Source organism: Sebastes fasciatus, chromosome 6 (assembly GCF_043250625.1).
Source record: "Sebastes fasciatus isolate fSebFas1 chromosome 6, fSebFas1.pri, whole genome shotgun sequence".
NCBI classification, from domain to species: Eukaryota; Metazoa; Chordata; class Actinopteri; order Perciformes; family Sebastidae; genus Sebastes; species Sebastes fasciatus.
In genome coordinates, this window is record NC_133800.1 from 6,883,433 (window position 1) to 6,901,912 (window position 18,480).

The 18,480-nt window shown below is 40.5% G+C and overlaps 1 protein-coding gene across 1 annotated transcript in view; it reads right to left on the minus strand.

The window, feature by feature from the left end:
- Positions 1-18,458, minus strand: part of LOC141768885 (homeobox protein orthopedia B-like) — a 70,087-nt gene extending 51,629 nt beyond the window's left edge. The window contains exon 1 of the mRNA XM_074637357.1: positions 18,306-18,458. The gene's annotated coding sequence lies outside the window, so the exon portion shown is untranslated. The remainder of the gene's footprint in view (positions 1-18,305) is intronic.
- Positions 18,459-18,480: the final 22 nt, after the last annotated feature.

Below are 18,480 nucleotides of genomic sequence, written 5' to 3' on the forward strand. Positions count from 1 at the left end.
TGCTCAGTTCAACCTGTAGCCAAAACTAACAACTGGTGAAATTACACAAATAAAATAAAGGAGCTACTTTAGAACAAAACCTCTTTAGTCAAAGCCTGATTTCCATTAAGAGATACCTGATGGATGGAAAACTTTTATAACACAACAACAACCAAAATACTATTTAATTTCAAGGAATTCAAGGAAGTAAAATAAGTTCTGTTTTCATATTTCATCATTAAAAAACATTCAGACCATCTTTTAACAAAAACCTGAGAGATTTTAACAAAAAATTGAGCAGAACGTATTTTTCCTGTGCAACTTATAAATATAAAATATTTCAGAGATAGAGACACAGAGAAGACCAGTAGAGTCAGCTGTGACACATTTTATCAAGGCCAGATGAAGTACTAAGAAACAATGCACTTTAAATCAACTTATTCAATGACAGGGTCATCCCCTAAAGATGCTGTACCTCCAACAAAGAAACTTAAATAATAACTCAAATCAGTTAATCAAAACAAACACAGTTACGTAACCTGGAAAATATTAGAATTCTGGTAAATTACAACAATAACTCTTAATAAATAACTATAAAAACTGAACATTACAATCTTTAACCATCCATCTTGGCTTCAAACTACTAAGATTACAATTTCAAACAACCATCATAAATATGTTACACTGCAACTGTCATGTCTTTGGGCCTAATTTGGTATAATTTCGGGCATTTCTTCCAATGCCAGAAAGAAACCGTTCTCATCCCAACTCGTCACATACTGACGCTTTCTCAGGACCCCTTGGCACACTGGGTAGCCCACCACGTCAAAATACGATGCTTAGCTTTAGGCATCAAAACCACTCACTTAGGTATAGGAAAAAATTTCATTAAAATGATTACGTTTGTATAGAGTAAAACTTTACATTGTGAACACAAAGACAAACAACACGTTGTTCGTTTGACACAAGACATAAACAGCGGTCTCCTGGATGAGAGCTCTGTGTTTGTTGGACCAGCCCGTTCTCATTCCCAGGGCGTCAAATACAGAGGCCTTATCACGGTCGGTGGCGTTCCGTAAACCGTTGCACACCGCACCTTTTAGCGCCAGTATGAAACGTACCGGGCGTTCAATTAACTACAATGTAAACCCATCCACGGCAACAGTACACGCTTCAAGAATATGCACCCAGAGTGTGGTGATGGCAGGCGGGAGATTAGGTGAATGGGTCTAACAAACGTAAGGCTTTCATCCATGAGGCCGCTGTCCATGTCCCATTTGTCGCGTTACAATCAGTTGTTCGTTCGTGTGCCGTGTTCACAACGTTCAGAGTCATTTTCACTTTACAAAAATTAGTATTGAGCTCAACCATGTAGTTTTTTCCTAACCCTAACTATAGTGGTTTTGATACAAAAAATAAAGTGACGTCGAGGGGCGTGACGTCGAGGGGCGTGACGGAGAGGGGCGTGACGTCAAAGGGTGTGACAATGCGGCGGTATGTGACGAGTTGGTATGAGAACGTGTTGCTGGACCCACCGACCGCGTCACCCATCTGCCCGATGTGTTTTTTTTGTTCTTTAAACTAACACAAATAAGAGTTGGTCCATTCATAAGGCAGAAGTTATTTTCATTGTCATTCTTTAGGACAGTCACTCCCTTCATAAGTCACAAAACATCACACATTGTGCAATTAAGTCTAAACCTATGAAGTTTTCAGAGGGATTAGATGCACTAATCTTTACATATTAAATACTCTATATGTGTGTCACACACAAGGGCTAAACATATTATACCAGCATCACCTTTGTGATTGCATTATACATTGCTTCTGCTGTCCACTACACATCAGCTTGACAGGGTATGGTTTAATAATGACTGCTATTTCAACCCGATATTATGCTAAAGCGTGTAATAGACCTGCCTGTCCACTAGAATATAGTGTGTCAGTGTAACGTTAAAAAAATATATAGTTCCGCGGAGGGGCTTGACGCCGAGGATGTGACCAAGCGGCAGTATGTGACGAGTTGGGATGAGAGCGTGTTGTTGGACCCCACCGCATCTCCCATCTGCCCGATGTGTTTTTTTTTTTGCTTTTTAAACTACGTCCCCACACTCCGACCAGTTTCTCTGAGTGTTTAATATTGACGCGGATGGTTTTACATTGTACACAGTTGAAAGCCTGGTGTGTCTCATACAGGTGCAAAAGGGTGCCTTCTGCGTCGGTATCAAATGCGGAGTGGCGTGACAAAGCATTGGTATATGACACACTGGGAATAAGAACGGGCTGGTAAGGGAAAAGTTCTTATTTTTCATTTTCAAAAAGGTAGTCACAGACATGAACTGTTTTATGTATGTAGAAGTAATAAGAAACCAGAAGAGGTTTGTTCTAGTTTCTGTGGTGGTGGAGCCTGTGACAGCAGCATGTAACAGGAATTAGTAGGCATAAGAAGAGTGGTGTCACCTGCTTAGATACTTATAGTGTTTTGAGCTGTTTAACATCATTATCACATTTTCAGATTAGTCAGTCAGCTACAGGTGTGCAGGACTAAACTAACCCAATGTTCATGCAGTAACATACTCTAACAGGTTGGCTTTGTTTAAAAAGTCCTTGAATAAATCATCAAGTTATATATTAAAATAATCTTTACTTCCCCTTTAAGAGGCAGCTTTCTCCACTCAGCAATATACAGTATGTATATAGGTTATATATGTGTGTGAGTCTACATATGTTGGTGTGAAATAGTTGTCTCTGTGTCTAGCAGGCTAATTGCTCTCAGCAGTATTATCTCATTAGGGCCCATCAGCATTTGACATTTAAATACAGAGCTGCTAAAAGCCTCTGTGCTTATTTAATATTAACATTACCATCCGTCACATCCTCCAGAGAGGCAGGGCGGGCATGGGCCTCGGTCTTGTTAGCTCCCTTTTCTCCTGACTCCCAGCTCTTGAAGCCTCTGGGTCATTTTTTTCTTAAATCGCCAATTGATGCATTTAAGAAGAATAATGTTGCTAATAGCTACAGTACAGTGTGAGTGTGGCAAAAGGGGGAGAGCACAATTGTACTGTCAGTGAACATAGTATGAAATAAGGAGGGGATGCTGAGATGAGTGAAGGTAAGCAGGAAGGTGAAATGGAGGATGAGAGATGGAGGAATGGGAGAGGGTGAAAGAGAGGGAGGGAGGTCAGCAGAGCGGTGTTAGAGAGGGAAGGTAGAGCCTGATGGGCACCAAATGAACAAATTATGACGGGCTCCATTTTGCAGGATGGGGTCACACCCCCCCACCCCACCCTCCTCTCTCCTCCACTCCTCCTCTCTTCTCTTCTCTCTCTGACAGTTCAATTTCCCCCTCTCGCCTCCCTGCTCCTGCCTGCTAATTGTGAGTGAAGCCTTATCATTGGGCCCCCCATCCACCCCGGGTCCGAGGCATCGCGGTGTCTGAGAGAGGAGACTGGAATGTCAAAATGTTTTCCGAGACAGCAAACAGCCAGAGAGACGGAGGTCACACACAATAAGACCGGACGTTCATCTGGATGCAGGAGCACAGGATGCACCGGACGAAAAAAAAGACTATAGGAAACGTTGCAATAGTGGAAAATGTAATTCATAAATTCATTCTTTCATATCTTCTGTTAAATGTGTGAGACAAATGATCTCTGCATGCTTTTTCTAGTGTTTAGCTTCTTGTCAGTGGTCTGAAAGATTGGCTGCAGCGAAGGGTAACTGAGTGCCAGCTGTCAATCAGATACAATCATTAGAAAACACCTCCGTTACACCGGGGGCTATAAAACTGATCTGATAGATTCTGTTCGAAAACATATTGGATTTTCAGACTAAGAAAATCAAACATGCGCATTCACGGCAGGAGCTGGATTGATTCATGTGCTTTATAAAAACGCCTCACACACACACACACACACTCCTCTACCCAAATCTTGGCTGAGAGCACTTGACTCCTGTGTGCAAAGTGGAGCTGAGGCATGTTATTTACAGACTAGAGGAGGCCAGGTGTAAATGACACCTGAGGATAAAGCTCATCTCACACCAGTGCTCAGCCCTCTGTCTCTACTTTGTCATTTGAAATTGAAGCATTGCCGAAGAGCATTTGCTCATGGTTTCCTTTTTAGTCGCACCGTTCCCTCTGTTCATACGAGACAGAAAGACAAACACGCCGAGAGACATGAGGCAATCTTTACTCGGAGGGGAGCAGCTGGCTGCTGGATAGGTTGGGATTTAAAGTGCTTTAGTGGTCAGCTGATACGGCTGATCTAAGGTCAGAATAATCTGAATGCAGGAGGAACTATCAGGGGCGACACAGGACAGAATCACTGACCCCAGACGTCCCCCATCACAGAGAGCTAGATGGAGGGTAAGAACGGGATTGAAGGGGAGAAGATTCAGAGCAAGAGCGTGAGAGAGAGAGAGAGAGAGAGCGCTCATCTATATTCCAACACTGGTAATGAGGGTTAATTCATTGGTTAAGGATTAACAAGGTGCAAGAGTATGATAGGCAAGCGGTTGCCTTCTCGAATATAAGTTTAAATCAACCCCATTATGCGTGATGTAATTTCAGCTCCAGAGCCCCGCCCAGTGGGAAAGTAATTATGCCGTGACTTCAGGGACTCTTCTTAAAGTAAAAATACAAACCTGTGGTGCACTGACACAAAGGAGAGGTGGTCCATTCATGAGTCAGAAGTTATTTTCATTGTCATTCTTTAAGACAGTCGCTCCCTTCGTAAGTCACACAACATCTCACATTGTGCAATTAAGTCTAAACCTATGAAGTTTTCAGAGGGATTAGATGCACTAATCTTTACATATCTATATGTGTGCCACACAAAAGGGCTAAACATATTACATTATACATTGCTTCTGCTGTCCACTACACATCAGCTTGACAGTGACTGCCATTTCAACCCATTATGCTTAAGCGTGTAATAGACCCGCCTGTCCACTAGAATATAGTGTGTCAGTGTCACGTTTCGAGGCGTGAATATTACACACATGTATGAAGCTGCAGTACCAGCAGGGGGCAACAAAACCACTCACTTAGGTTTAGGCAACAAAACCACTTATTTTAAGCCCAACCATGACATTTTTCCTCAACCTATCTCAGTAAAATAAGTACGGAAACAACGTAACATTAGTACGGAAAACGCATCACAAACGTCACTAATGTAACTTACAATACACCGCTCTCTAACAGCGGTCTCCTGGTTGAAAGTCCTGTGTTTGTTAGACCCGTCCACCTCCCCACCCACCATAAGCAGTCTTTCTCTCTCTTTTTATTCTACGTCACTACCTCTTAGCATAGCATATTCACGCGGATGCATTTACATTACAGTCAGTACAGACTACATGGCGTGAAAATGACACGCCTAAAGCAAGAACGGCGTTCTTATTACACGCTTTTGCCTTGCGCATTTATTGTGTCATTCACACACTTTTCTGTGCGACCGGGCTGGCTATTTATAATCAGTGAGTTTTAAACTGCAGTGAAGTGTTTTGTTTGTTTGTTTTTCAGATCATGGTTATATTATATAAAGACAATTAAATATTGAGTGCTTTAAATGTTGAAGTTAGTTTGTTAATTGTTATTTAATGTAATATATGGGGTAATGTAATTAATACAAATCATTAGTATCAATATTTGACTACATTATGCTGGTGATCTTATTGTATGATGCTTGGCTCTTTATAAGGGACCTCATTTTAAATTTTTACCGGTGGACACAAAAGCTAAAACGATTGCATGTATCTTAAATCAAGACAGAATTTAAAAACCATCCATACTTTTACATTTAGTAGGATTCCGAAAATGTTAATTTCATGAGTAATTATTAATAGAACAAGCTTATTTATCATTCAAAACAATCTATAAAATAGTATATTACATCTATAAAAACTCAGATGCATCTTTTTCACACCAAAGACAATCTAGGGTCTTTCCTCAAGTGTTTTTTCCAGTGTGTGTCAGTTTTGTTTAAGCTGAATGCAACTGATTCACAGTTATATATAATGAACATTTTCAATGTCAGAAGTGTCATATATTCACAGAGAAGTGTGATTTAGTATACTTATTCTATGATGCAAGCAGTAACGTGTTACAAAGTCTATGTTTGCGTACCTGAAAAACAATCTGGTAAAGATAAATGCAAAAGCATAAAATACACTGGTATATCTACATTAAAGTAAATACTGTTAAAGCTAAAAAAATTAGTATAAATGCACATCAGGACAGGGCTCTAATGTTTAAGGCACATACCATGTGACTGCAATGGCCTCAGTTTGATTCCAGCTGGGGACCTTTGTTGCATGTCAGGCCTTCTAACCATGTTTCTATCTCCACACTGTAAACTGTCAGAGGCAAAACAGGTCGATCCAAGCAGGTAAAAGATGACAAAACTGTTTATTTTGGAGAGCAAAGCTTTGATATTGAAACCAGCTGATTGTCTGTCAGGTCTAAAAAAAAATTGCTTTTTTTAATAAACTTATAAATTAAGAAATGAATCTGCACATTCAGTTAATAACTGGGTTTTGATCTCTGTGTGTGAGAAATAAGATGGCCCTGACCTCCAAGGCAAGCCCAGACTAACTAATGACGGCCTGAGCTAAGCTAATATTTCATCATCAGCTAGCCGGTGTTGGAATGATCTTGATGCTATTAGCAGACTAATGGCTAAATACTCCGGCGCTGCTACAGAGGAACCAGCCACTGACACACTTAGCATCCGTTGGCTCGTTTAGCACCGACACAAATGAGCATGTGAAATGGAGACATGAGAGGGATGGGCACACCAGTGACCCCTACATATATATACATGCACATACACAGACACATACACCACCACCACACACACAAGCACGGACATGGTGACCCCTACACGGTTGATGAGACGGGGAGCTGATATGCGAGTCAGACGGAGCCACATTTGTAAAAAGCGATAGCCAATTACGGCAGCCCGGGCTGGGGGATAATAGCCTGCCTGTCAGGCTCTGTGTGCAGTATATGCGAGCGCATGCATGTGTGTGTGTGTGTGTGTGTGTGTGTGTGTGTGTGTGTGTGTGTGTGTGTGTGTGTGTGTGTGTGTCTGCGCCAGAGCACGTAGTACCCAAGAGTGAATATCGGGTTCCTATTCTCATCTATTTGCCCTATATCTCCATTCCTTAGATATTAATTTCAGAGCAGTGCCGCAGCACAGGGCCCAGGTCGTTAGTGTGATTCATCTGGGCGTCATCCAAGATGGGCATGAAAAAGACAGAAAGAGTAAACCATGTCTACCAAAATGGGAGGCATATTTCTGTAAGATTTCAGCAGCATGGAATAATGGGGAGGTTTTTATCCATAATACTCTCTAGCCCTGCTTTATATCACAAATGATGTGAGATACTGGGTGAAGCAGAACATAAAGACAGAAAATAATAAAGGACTGTTGAAATATAAGGAACATATTCCAGAGCGTCAGGAAGAGGAGAACGAACTACACTCATGATCACAGAAAGATTAACATATTAGTGATGGCATATTATCCTCTATACTGTATACGATGCTTCAAAACAGTCCAACAATGCAAAATCATGTGCCATGAGCCACGAACCTCTGTCATATAGAGACATTGAATGAAACAGAGACAGAGGGAATAGAGGCAACGGCAGCAGGGACATTGGTTTGAAAGCTCAAACATCAGTGTTTGTCCTGTACTTTCCACAGACACATGATCTCCTCAAGGACTCGGCCCTGTCAGCCGCGGTGGCCAACCACCTGAAACAGAGGAATGATAGACTATCAGAGGAAGGGAAACTGTTCAAGGGAATTGTGTGGATTTAGTGGTCTAGTGCTGACACATGGCTTTGAGCATGGTAGAAAAGCACTTTAACTCTTCAGTGCTTTTATCGTGTGTACACACTCCATAAAACATGGGTCTATGTAGCCCACAGTACAGTAACACACACACACACACACACACACACATAACGCATGCATGACGTTCGCTTTGGAAGCAGCAAGGTTGTCAGAAGAAACCAAATCTTTTCCACTTTTTCTTTAACAACAATTGTGTTACTGTGAATGTCCCCTGATGTCAGTCAATAAGAAGAGGTTGATGGTTATACATGCACAAAATATTCCGGTTTTTGCCCTTATTCCAAAAAAGACAATATTCAAGCTGTTTACATGGCTAATGAAAATGAATATCTCACTAACATTCCCGTTTACGTGCAGCTGTGCATACTCCGATTAACGTAACCAGTGGTGCTCGACCATGGGAAGACAGCCTCTCTCTCTCATTCCTTCAACCACCTTCTTGCGTTGTAATATTATTTGTGCATATCCAAAAACTTGTTGATATCCAAGTCTTTCATAATGTTTAAAAGTAGGTTTGTTCTCCTTCCGACCCGAAATGTGGGCTTTTCTTTTGGGGCATGCATCTCTGCAAACTGTTAGCTAGTTGGTTTGTGTCGCAAACTGCCGTAAAAATCCAAGTTGAGACGCATATATTCCAAATGCACTGTATACATGTTTAAAGAATGCTCCTAAAACTCAAATAATATCGGCCTATCCCTCATGTCTTAATCGGAAAATGCTTCCATTTGAGGCTTAATACAGAACATCCAAACAGAATATGCTGTTTACATGATGATCCGTATTAAATTTGGAATATTCAAAATAATAGTGGAATATTAGTGTGCATGTAAATGTAGGCAGGGTCAAAAAAGCTTTTAAAACTATTGTAACTATATTTCACATCACCGATAACCTAGCACAATCACTTCAACGGGTTTACACTGTCCACAATGTCAGCAACCCGATTCTGCTTCGTTATCTGTATTTGTAGTATTTCAGCCATAAACTCATTTCCAATGGTGGGACCCACACAGACAGAGCTTCATGTACACATGCACCCAACCACACTCCTGTATTTCTATTATAAATGAATTTTGTACCTGCAGTTGCCATCTTATCATTTCCATAAAATCAAATCACAGAGAAGGTAAAAATGAAAACCCTACAGAATTGAAACACACCGCAGCAAAAAAAAAAAGTTATGGAACTGCTTTTTATAGCATTATTTGATTGAATTTAAAGGAGTTCTCTATAAAAGATTGATTAACTGAAAATAAATTATTTTTCAAGGGCTGGCAGGATACAAGAGCATGAATTTTAAATCTAGTCTGAAGCTGTTGATGGTTTGCTCCTGTTGTTCATATCTATTTGTATTGTGACACTGGAGAAAAATGGTCGACGATGTGGTAGATTATAAAAGTTTTGACAATCTTATTTTTCATCAGCACGCCTCTCCTTGTATATTTATATACATAATTCATATGTGCTTAAAGAAATCCCAGATTGGGAGCTTTAATGCTGAAAACAAACAATGAAGTTAGAGCGTATCCTATGCGATATTCCCGTCTCTCCTATTCATCTCCGTAATAGAGATGCAAGCTCCGTAATGCTCGCTGGGAGCCAAGCATGAGATTGAGGATTTCTCACACACCATGCATTATTCATAGTCCGGAGCAACAGAGTGTGTAAGATGAGAATTACACAGCATGAAGAGAACAGGGGAGAGGGGAGAAGAGGGTGGAGAGGGGAGGAAGGAGAGAGGAGCAAAGGTGAGAGACCGTGTGGAAGAGAAAGAGATAAAGGAGAAGAAAGGAGAGCGAGATAGTGGACACCGTCAGACCTCCATTTCCTCTCCCTCTCAGGTTAACCCCAGGATTGTTTTTGGAGTTTGCGAACAGTGGGGTGGAGGAAATGAATATGGAACCGGGAGCCCCAGATAGCTCGACCAGATTGGCACACAATTTGCATTTGTTAAATGTGCGTCTTGTGAGTTGGTTTGTATTCCGAGCACAAGCCGAGTAGTGAGCAGGAAATTTCAGGGTTCTGTTATGATTCGTGTCCGGCCTTCGTTCTTCATAATGAAAAACAATGGGAAGTGAGTCAGGGTTGGAATTGATTTGTTTAACAATGGAAATGAACAAAGTAGGAGGCATGGACCAAAATAGGAGGCATGCTTTCTTAAATGAAAGCTCGGGACCAAGAAATTGCAAGATTGTGGCTGATACAATTTGACAAATGACTTCCACAGAATGATATGGAGCATTTTTCATCAGAATAATTGGTAGATGGATAAAAAAAAAAATTATTTCATGTCCATTATAAATATTCCTGTGCTAAAATACGTGAGGCTGGCCAATAAACTCTCGGTGCACTTAAGTTACAGCTCAAAAAAGTTCTCAGATACAATTGTACAACGTAAAAGTAATTTATCAGCAACCATTTTCTGATGGTAATTATTAAACCAAAGCAGGATATGTATTATGAAATAGTAGCGATCAAATTTTAGTTATTCCTCTGATGACCCCCATTTGCTTGGTCTGAAAGCCTTTCACAGCAGAAGACTAATGTTATTAGTTTGCCAAGTTAATGGAATATTACATTATATATTTTTTTCCTTTCAACTTAAATATTTGAGCGTATGTGTGCATGTGTGTGTGTGTGAATGTACGTGTCTCCTCCGACGCAGCCCTAATGACAACAATGTGATGGTTACTGGCTTTTTAACTTCCCAGTGATGAAAAGCCAGTATTAATTTAGGCTACAGATTTCATTTGTTCCGAACAGGAAAAACAATATAAATCACTTTTAGAGTGATTAGAGCGAGGGTTGGATTAATCCAGGCCTGATTAGGGCATTATGCTGGCTTGTTATGGACACACAGGGTGACTGACGGTAATTACTGTCTGTAATAGGAGAGCACACACTCAGTCAAGGCATGAGCCGCGGCACAGTGTGTGCAAATCTCTACGTGTGTGTGCGGTTATGTGCTGCATGTGTGAGCGTAGTTTGACTGAAACTGGGGTTGATAATGTTTGCTTTTCACCAATTACACGTTGAAATATGTAGACTGTGTGCAATCAAGAGTACGAGAGCTGAGAGCAGCCTCGTGCGGGAGACAGACGGAGATGTGGAGAGAGGGGGTATGCAGAGGGAGAGGTGAAAAAGTCATGGCTTTGTTTATGATTATTGATATCCTTAGACAAACATATTCACCCGGATAATAAAAACAGATGGCAGTAGGTGAGGCAAATATTACCCCGTGGAAAATTAGAGAGGTGCTAAATCAGCAAATCGAACCTCAATGTGCTCAACAGACACACATGCACACACACACACACACACACCTGAGTCTAATCCATACACATAATACAGACAACATCTACCTCTACAAAAACTGTAGCACTTAAATTACTGATTGGTCTCATTCCATTATCACTTCCGCACAAAAATAAAATTCAAATATATATATATATATAAATCTAGAGTAATCAGTTTTATTCTTTTCAAGCTGCATTAATGCCATGGGTGTCTTGACAGTGCTAGAAAGCATATAGAGCAGATTCAGCAAAGCCTCCATACAGTATGCCAATATTGTCTTTATTATGGGGAATTTCCTGCAGGTGTAAAGCTAAATATCTTTTATAGTTTGGAAGCAGACATAAGGCGCCCAATGAGATGTGTCCCATTAAAGGCATGGAAAATAAGTATGCATATTTAGCAGAACGCTGCACATCTCTCCTCCGACTGCACTCTCCCTCCTCCCGGAGCACTCCGTCTCTCTCCTCCATGCTCCTTTTCCTCTTTCTTTCTTTATGGCGGCAATTGTTCCTTTTCACCACATCATTGGTTGAAAGAGAACTTTAACACGCCGTTGGCTCAGCAAGAGCTCCACATGATTTGATAGGCTGAGAGGCCCCCCCCACCACCACCATCCCGCCATCGGTCCCTTTGGGCTGTAAAACAACGGTCTAGAAGCTTATTTTATGAGTGCACGCCTCTGCTCTTTGCATGTTTATGTCAAACATTTGGAACAAATGGCATCCATTGGCTGGAACAACACAGATAAATCTCGTCAATTCACGGGCGAGGAGAGCAGCACAGGCCACCGAGAAAGTGGCCCACTTGATGGCTGACAAGGGGAGTGCTTGCATTATTCAATTAATACCTGAAAGGGGTATATTTTATGCAGCATTTACTAAAGCATCCACCAGTCAATGTGGCATGCACAAATACACAAACACACCCACCCACACAAACACAGGGGCTTGTGTTTGCATCCTGGGAAAAGACTGGACTCCCCTTCCATTTTGCCAAATCAAATATACAGTGAGAGCAAGCTAAAAGGCACTTTCAATCAGCCGCTCTGGGTCTGTCTGTCAATCTGGGAACAACAACAATCTAGCCTACTTGGAGTGGTCTAGTCAACATCCATTCCCCAATAAATTCAATCAGTGATGCTTTGTGTGTGTGCGCGTGTGTGAGTCGCGTGTTGTGTGCGTGTGTGTGTCTATAAGTGCAAGTGTTTATGAGAGAGGCAGAGCGAAAGACGGAGACTCTTTCCGACAGAATTGTTTTAGAACAACGAAGGATCATTTTAAAAGTGACACCTGAATGTATGGAGGAACGTTGAATATTCAAGGGAAAAGATACAGACACATCCAGGTTGGGAAATACAGAAGTGAATACATTTTACTTTGAGCGTATTCCTCATTCAAAGTGACAATAGGAATCTCTACTTCGCCAAATAATCTTAGAAAGCCAAGTAGCGGAGTTAACAGGCCCGAGCTAATGACATTGATGTGGAGGGCTGCACGCTGGAGTGATTGTCTGACTGTTTGAGACCCAAAAGCAGCACCAGCAAGCTCATCATGGACCCCGCACTCTCATTATTTGGCCACAAATGGAAATGCAAATCGCTCGCTTTGCTGCGGACGCCTCAAATTTATTAAACTAAAAGGTTTAATTTCCATTTTTCTCTGCATCAGCTTTATTTATAAATGTCGTGCCCTATGAAGACCCTGTTATTTTCACCCTCTCCTGCAGGCTCTTAACAAATCTGCTCATTAATATGGAAATGGAGAATCAATCGCTTTTCCGGCGACGGAGCGCCGTTTCCCCTCTGCGGTGTGTAATGTGCTCTGACTGGTCAACAGCACAAACAAATTCACATGCATACACACACACAGAGCCCATATATAAAGCTATACATTACCACATATCTATATACAGTTTAGGGCAGGGCAATATGGAAAATCAAATATCACAATATTTTTTACCAAATACCTCGATATAGATATTGCAACGATATTGTAGGGTTGACTGGTGCTTTCACTAAATATTTACAAATGAGATTTTTGATAAATAATCATCCGTAATGTGGATATAATGACTAAGTGTGTAAAGGCAAATAATAGAACAGCTAAACAGTCAGAAAATGAAATCATTTTACTGTAATGTAGCCTGGAAAACCAGGAAAGGACGACACTTATTACCATATTACGATATCCAAAATCTAAGACGATATCTAGTCTCATATCACGATATCAATATAATATCGATATATTACCCAGCCTTAATACAGTTATATATTCCCATCTACATAAGAATAATACATTCTACATATATGATCGGAACATCAGTTCAACAGTGAATTTTGCAGCCCGTTCAGATTACTATCAGACTCCTGCCAGAATGGCACCAGATGTTGCAGCATTAATAACCCATAATATCAAGTCCTGCTTATCCAACCTTTTCAGAGCCCTAAAATAACACTCATAGACCTTAATGAGATCATTATGCACACGGTTCTTATTCAGGGCAATACGAGGATAATTGCATCTGCAGCTTTTAACACTTGGTCGTCATGTTGGCCAGTAAATTGCTTCCCTCTCCCTCTCCATCTGTCTGTCTGTCTGTCTGTCTCTCTCTCTCTCTCCGCTCTCCGTCTCTTTTTTCTGTCTTTCTACAGTCAACAGCGGGGAGTGAACTATCACACCTATCCACTCTGGTCTGCGACCTAATGAACATTTCTAAATGGCCATGACCAGCTGGTTAAGAGACTAATGTAGCAGCTATTAGCCAAAGCGGTTGTTTCCTCACAGAGTCGTCTGTGGAAAGCAGCATATACGAAAGGCAAGGACAGACAGGTCCCTGCTTTCACACTGTTCTACTCACACACACACACACACACATATATACAGTACATATACATAGACACACACACACACACACACACACACACACACACACGTTGCACAGCATGTTTATCTTTCACATTCTGCAGCAAACAAACCATGTGACGTATCCTCAACCCACAGTGCATTAGTGCTTATTAGGGCCTCAAGGTGTGGGTGTGTGAGTGTATGTGTGTGTATGTGTGTGTGTCTTATTAGGAAAATTCAGTTTCACTCAAGGTCTCAGCACTGCGGTTGCAGACCACTGGCCATTGATTATTCATAGAGTCTGTGATTGGGTCCATTAATACAAGATTAGGGAAGGAACCGATGCTCATTTTGTGTGTGTGTTTGCGGTGAGTGTGTGTGTTTGTGGACAGGACATGAATTGTAATGAATCCACAGTTTGTGTTTATCTCGAGTCTATCAATGCAAAACATTATATAGGTACAGTATATAAAGGCAGAAGGAGCACATTAGCAGGGTATGAAGGTGTTTAGTTACTTATTAACAAAAGCGCATTAGTATAAGTTAAGAGCATTAGGTGTTAGGCTGCTATAAAACCAAAGTAACACGGTGCCTTTGTTTAAAAAATGAGCGCTAGGATTCAAACAATAAAAGGAAATATTTTAACCTCCATCATTTACCACATACTGTAAGATCTCCACCTAATAGCATTTGTTCTTCAATTGAAACTTAATCTGAGTAAATGGTGCTTAAATGTTTAAATCACATTTACAGGCTGTCAACTGATGTGATGTTCTTCACATGGTCACCCTTTGTTTGAATGAAAATAAATTGATGGCAAATGAGAAAGGATTCTGCAGAAAGGCTTGATGGGACATATTGGATCATAGCTCCCCCAAGTGGCCGATTTGGGCAACTAACAGAACCTCAAAGCCAATGTGGAAAAGCACACACACACACACATCACGGGAGCTCTCAGGGGGTTTGATTCTTCTTATGGGGACGAGTGAAATAAAATGATTTTGAATAGTCTGGGATCGCTGCAGAGAAAGAGGTCAGTGTTACATATCGTGAAATAAGCAGTCTGGGTTCGCCTCTCCAGCTCTTTCTCACAGACCAACTGAGCAGCAGACAGTTCCATATATCATCATCCTCATCATCATTATCATCATTAACATAATCATCATAATCATCAAGAGGAGGAGATTGCTGTGGTGTTTGACCTACAGGAGCTCAAATGCTGTCTAGTGTGCATACAGTACATGCACTGGTGTAAAAATAAGACCAGAAAATAATCATCAAATCATTTTCTTTATTTTATTTTAGTCAACCTCACAGCCCACGTGGGTGAGGTTTGCCTTTTACTTCCAATTAGGGGTAGTTAAGTTTTAATTTGTAGAAATATTCCCTTCAGTGTACAGAGAAAAACTATTTTGATGCTCCACATTTTTTTAGGGTATGGCTGAGAAACAAAAGATGGAGATGGTAAAAGGAAGCAGCTATACATTTAAATAGAGGTTGACATCTTTGGGATACGAAAACAAAAAGAAATAAAATATTAATTCACAGCACTGCTGTATATTGAGTTCAGGCACACATGGTGAAAGTAGGGTTGAGAGCTTAATTGCAATTACTCAATGTAAAAACGCTCCACTACAAGTAAAAGTCTTGAATTCAAAAGTCTACTTAAATAGAGAAGCATTATGAGCAAAATGTATTCAAAATATCAACAGACCCTATCAGACTGTATTGTTTTATTATTATTATTATTATTATTATTATTATTATTATTATTATTATTATAATAATAATAATAATAATTTTAGACTTTTTATTTAAAGAAATGTGTCATATTTTGTAAGCTCATCATATATTTCACATCTAAACTCTCAATCTTCTAAGTGACTGCAGCTGTCAGATAAATCTAGTGGAGTAAATGTGTTGGAAAAATACAATCATGTGCACATTCCTAAGGTCATGACAGGTGACACTCATTGCCCTCAAGGCCAATATCTGTTCCGGTGTTGGTCACCTAGTCAACGAACTTGTAGAGCCTATCTGAGGACAAGTAACCCTAAAAAGGACAGAAGTGTCAGTCAGACAGACAGATGTCTCACATCAGTGAGATGTATGACTGTGAGCCTGCACACAAGGGTATAAATGTCACGAAACGGAGAGCCTCTGGGCTCTCAGCCTTGAACATTTATGTTGATGGTTGTTTGCCCACTTGCAAGTGTTTATTAAACCTTTAAAAGACTTTCTCTTGATTTTCGAGTCCTTCTTTACAGAAATTGCCTCCACAGTAAACAAAACAAAAAACAATATTCCTTCTGAAATGTAGGGGGAGTACAAGTATACAGTAGCATAAAAATGGAAATACATAATGTACTTATTTCTTTTGGAAATAATTGCAACACACCACCAAAATGTAGCACAACACAACATGAAATGGAAAAATATTTGCTCTAGTGAAAAGTGGGATTATATGAAATATTAAATATGCTCTACCTGTCATATGTATATTTCAGTTTCTAAATGTATCGGTACCATCAACCTCATTATTTGAATTATTGAAGAGATCCTATTAATTATATTTTTGTCGCTGGATGTTTATTTATTTATTTATCTATTTTTTCTTTACTTTTGAGGTTATATTGTCATGTCATCATATTGTCGTGTTTGTTTTGTGTATTTTGCCTGTATTAAATTTTTTTTTTAAATCTTAAGGTTCAAAAAACTTTAAAACTGTACTAAAGGCTGGAACCATCCCGGTAAAGTGGGCAACTGCCAGGGGGGTCCCTGACCCCCAGAGTCACCTGAAGCCCCTCAGTCAGTTGCTTCTTGGCAATTTGCATACCCACCTATTTGTTTGCACCACTAAAGTACAATATCAACTAAAGCGGATCCTGTGTTGTTAAATAATCATAGTCCTGTCCTATAGAGGGCCCCGTGTTGTGCACATATTGAACATATCCTTAAATAAAGATCTGATCTTTAATTATATCACCACAAACAAATTGACTAACAGAAAACATGCAAAGGCCAGGCAATGGCACAGGTGGGACAGAAGAGGATGATGGCTAAGCTGTCATCCATGATGGAGAATGACTCCCACCCCATGCAGGACACCATCTCAGCACTGGAGAGCTCCTTCAGTGACAGGCTGCTCCACCCAAAGTGTGTCTGAAGGAGCGCTATCGCAGGTCCTTCCTTCCTGCAGCTGTCAGACTCCACAACCAGCACTGCTCCCAGTAGACCACTTACACACCAAAAACTGACAATAACCTGATATTTTCAGGTGGAATTTCATTTCATTCTCACTGTACAATATCATTTTCCACTTTGCAATTTTGTTAATAGTCTGTTTATTGTCAATACTGTATATACTGCTCCTATTTTTATACTTCCTTCTATTTAAATGGTTCATATTTTGTTACACTTTATTTAGCTCTTTTTTTACTGTGTTAGCTGATGCATCTTGTTTTATGCACTATCCCCTTTGCTGTTGTACACTGCAAATTTACCCACTGCGGGACTAATAAAGGAATATCTTATCTTATCTTATCTTAGGTGTACTGGTAGATGTTTGTGTCTCTATGTGCACTGTAGGCCTACTTGATGGATACTTGGAGGCAAATAGGTACATTACACCTGCACTCACAGAAAGTGTGAAATGGGGAATTGGAGGTCAACAGGGGGCCCAACATCACCTTTTTTGCCCCTAGGGCCCCCTCATATGTTAACCTGGCCATGTCTCAAATGAGATGATGAGTGAATGAGGAAGAGCTTATTTCTGTCATTTAAATGTAATCATCAGTGTTCACGTCCCAAATATAAAATATATGATTTCATATGTGAGACACCAGATACACCATTACGCCGTACTGCATTTGGGCAATCAGCTTTTTCTGTTAAGGCCACAAATCAGTGGAACAGCCTGCCTGACGATGTGAGGAGCTGCAGCTCTATCAGCATTTTCAAAACCAACTTAAAACGTGTGTTGAAAGCTGCTCAGCTCTGTACTCACTGATCTTTACTCCATGGTCTTCATGACTTGCTTTTACTTGACAAGCATACTTTGTGATGTGCTATTGTGTGTTTTGTATGTTCTTTATTGTATGACTGTAGTATGTTTCTTTGTTTTGACCTGCCAAAGGATTTACAGATGTGAATTATCTTAAAGCTATAATCTGGTACGGTGCATCAAATGGTGACATTTATGTTTTAAACTGTACATGGTCCCTTTTAAATAAAATAATAAAAAACACACAAAGGGGCAGAAGTCCCTCATCCCAGTACACTATATTAATTATTATATTAATAATATGTATTATGACGTACTGTACCTGTCCAGACGTCATGCTGTCCGCGGTGCTGAAACTGTGACGTCAGAAGGCGCCGCTCATCACGCATCCGCTCATCACGCATCCTCTGCTGCCATCTCTCTGTGCTGCTGGCTACTAGCTTGCTAAGCTCAGCTCAGCGAGGGGGTCTCCATCAGGTCTCCATCAGCAGGAGGCG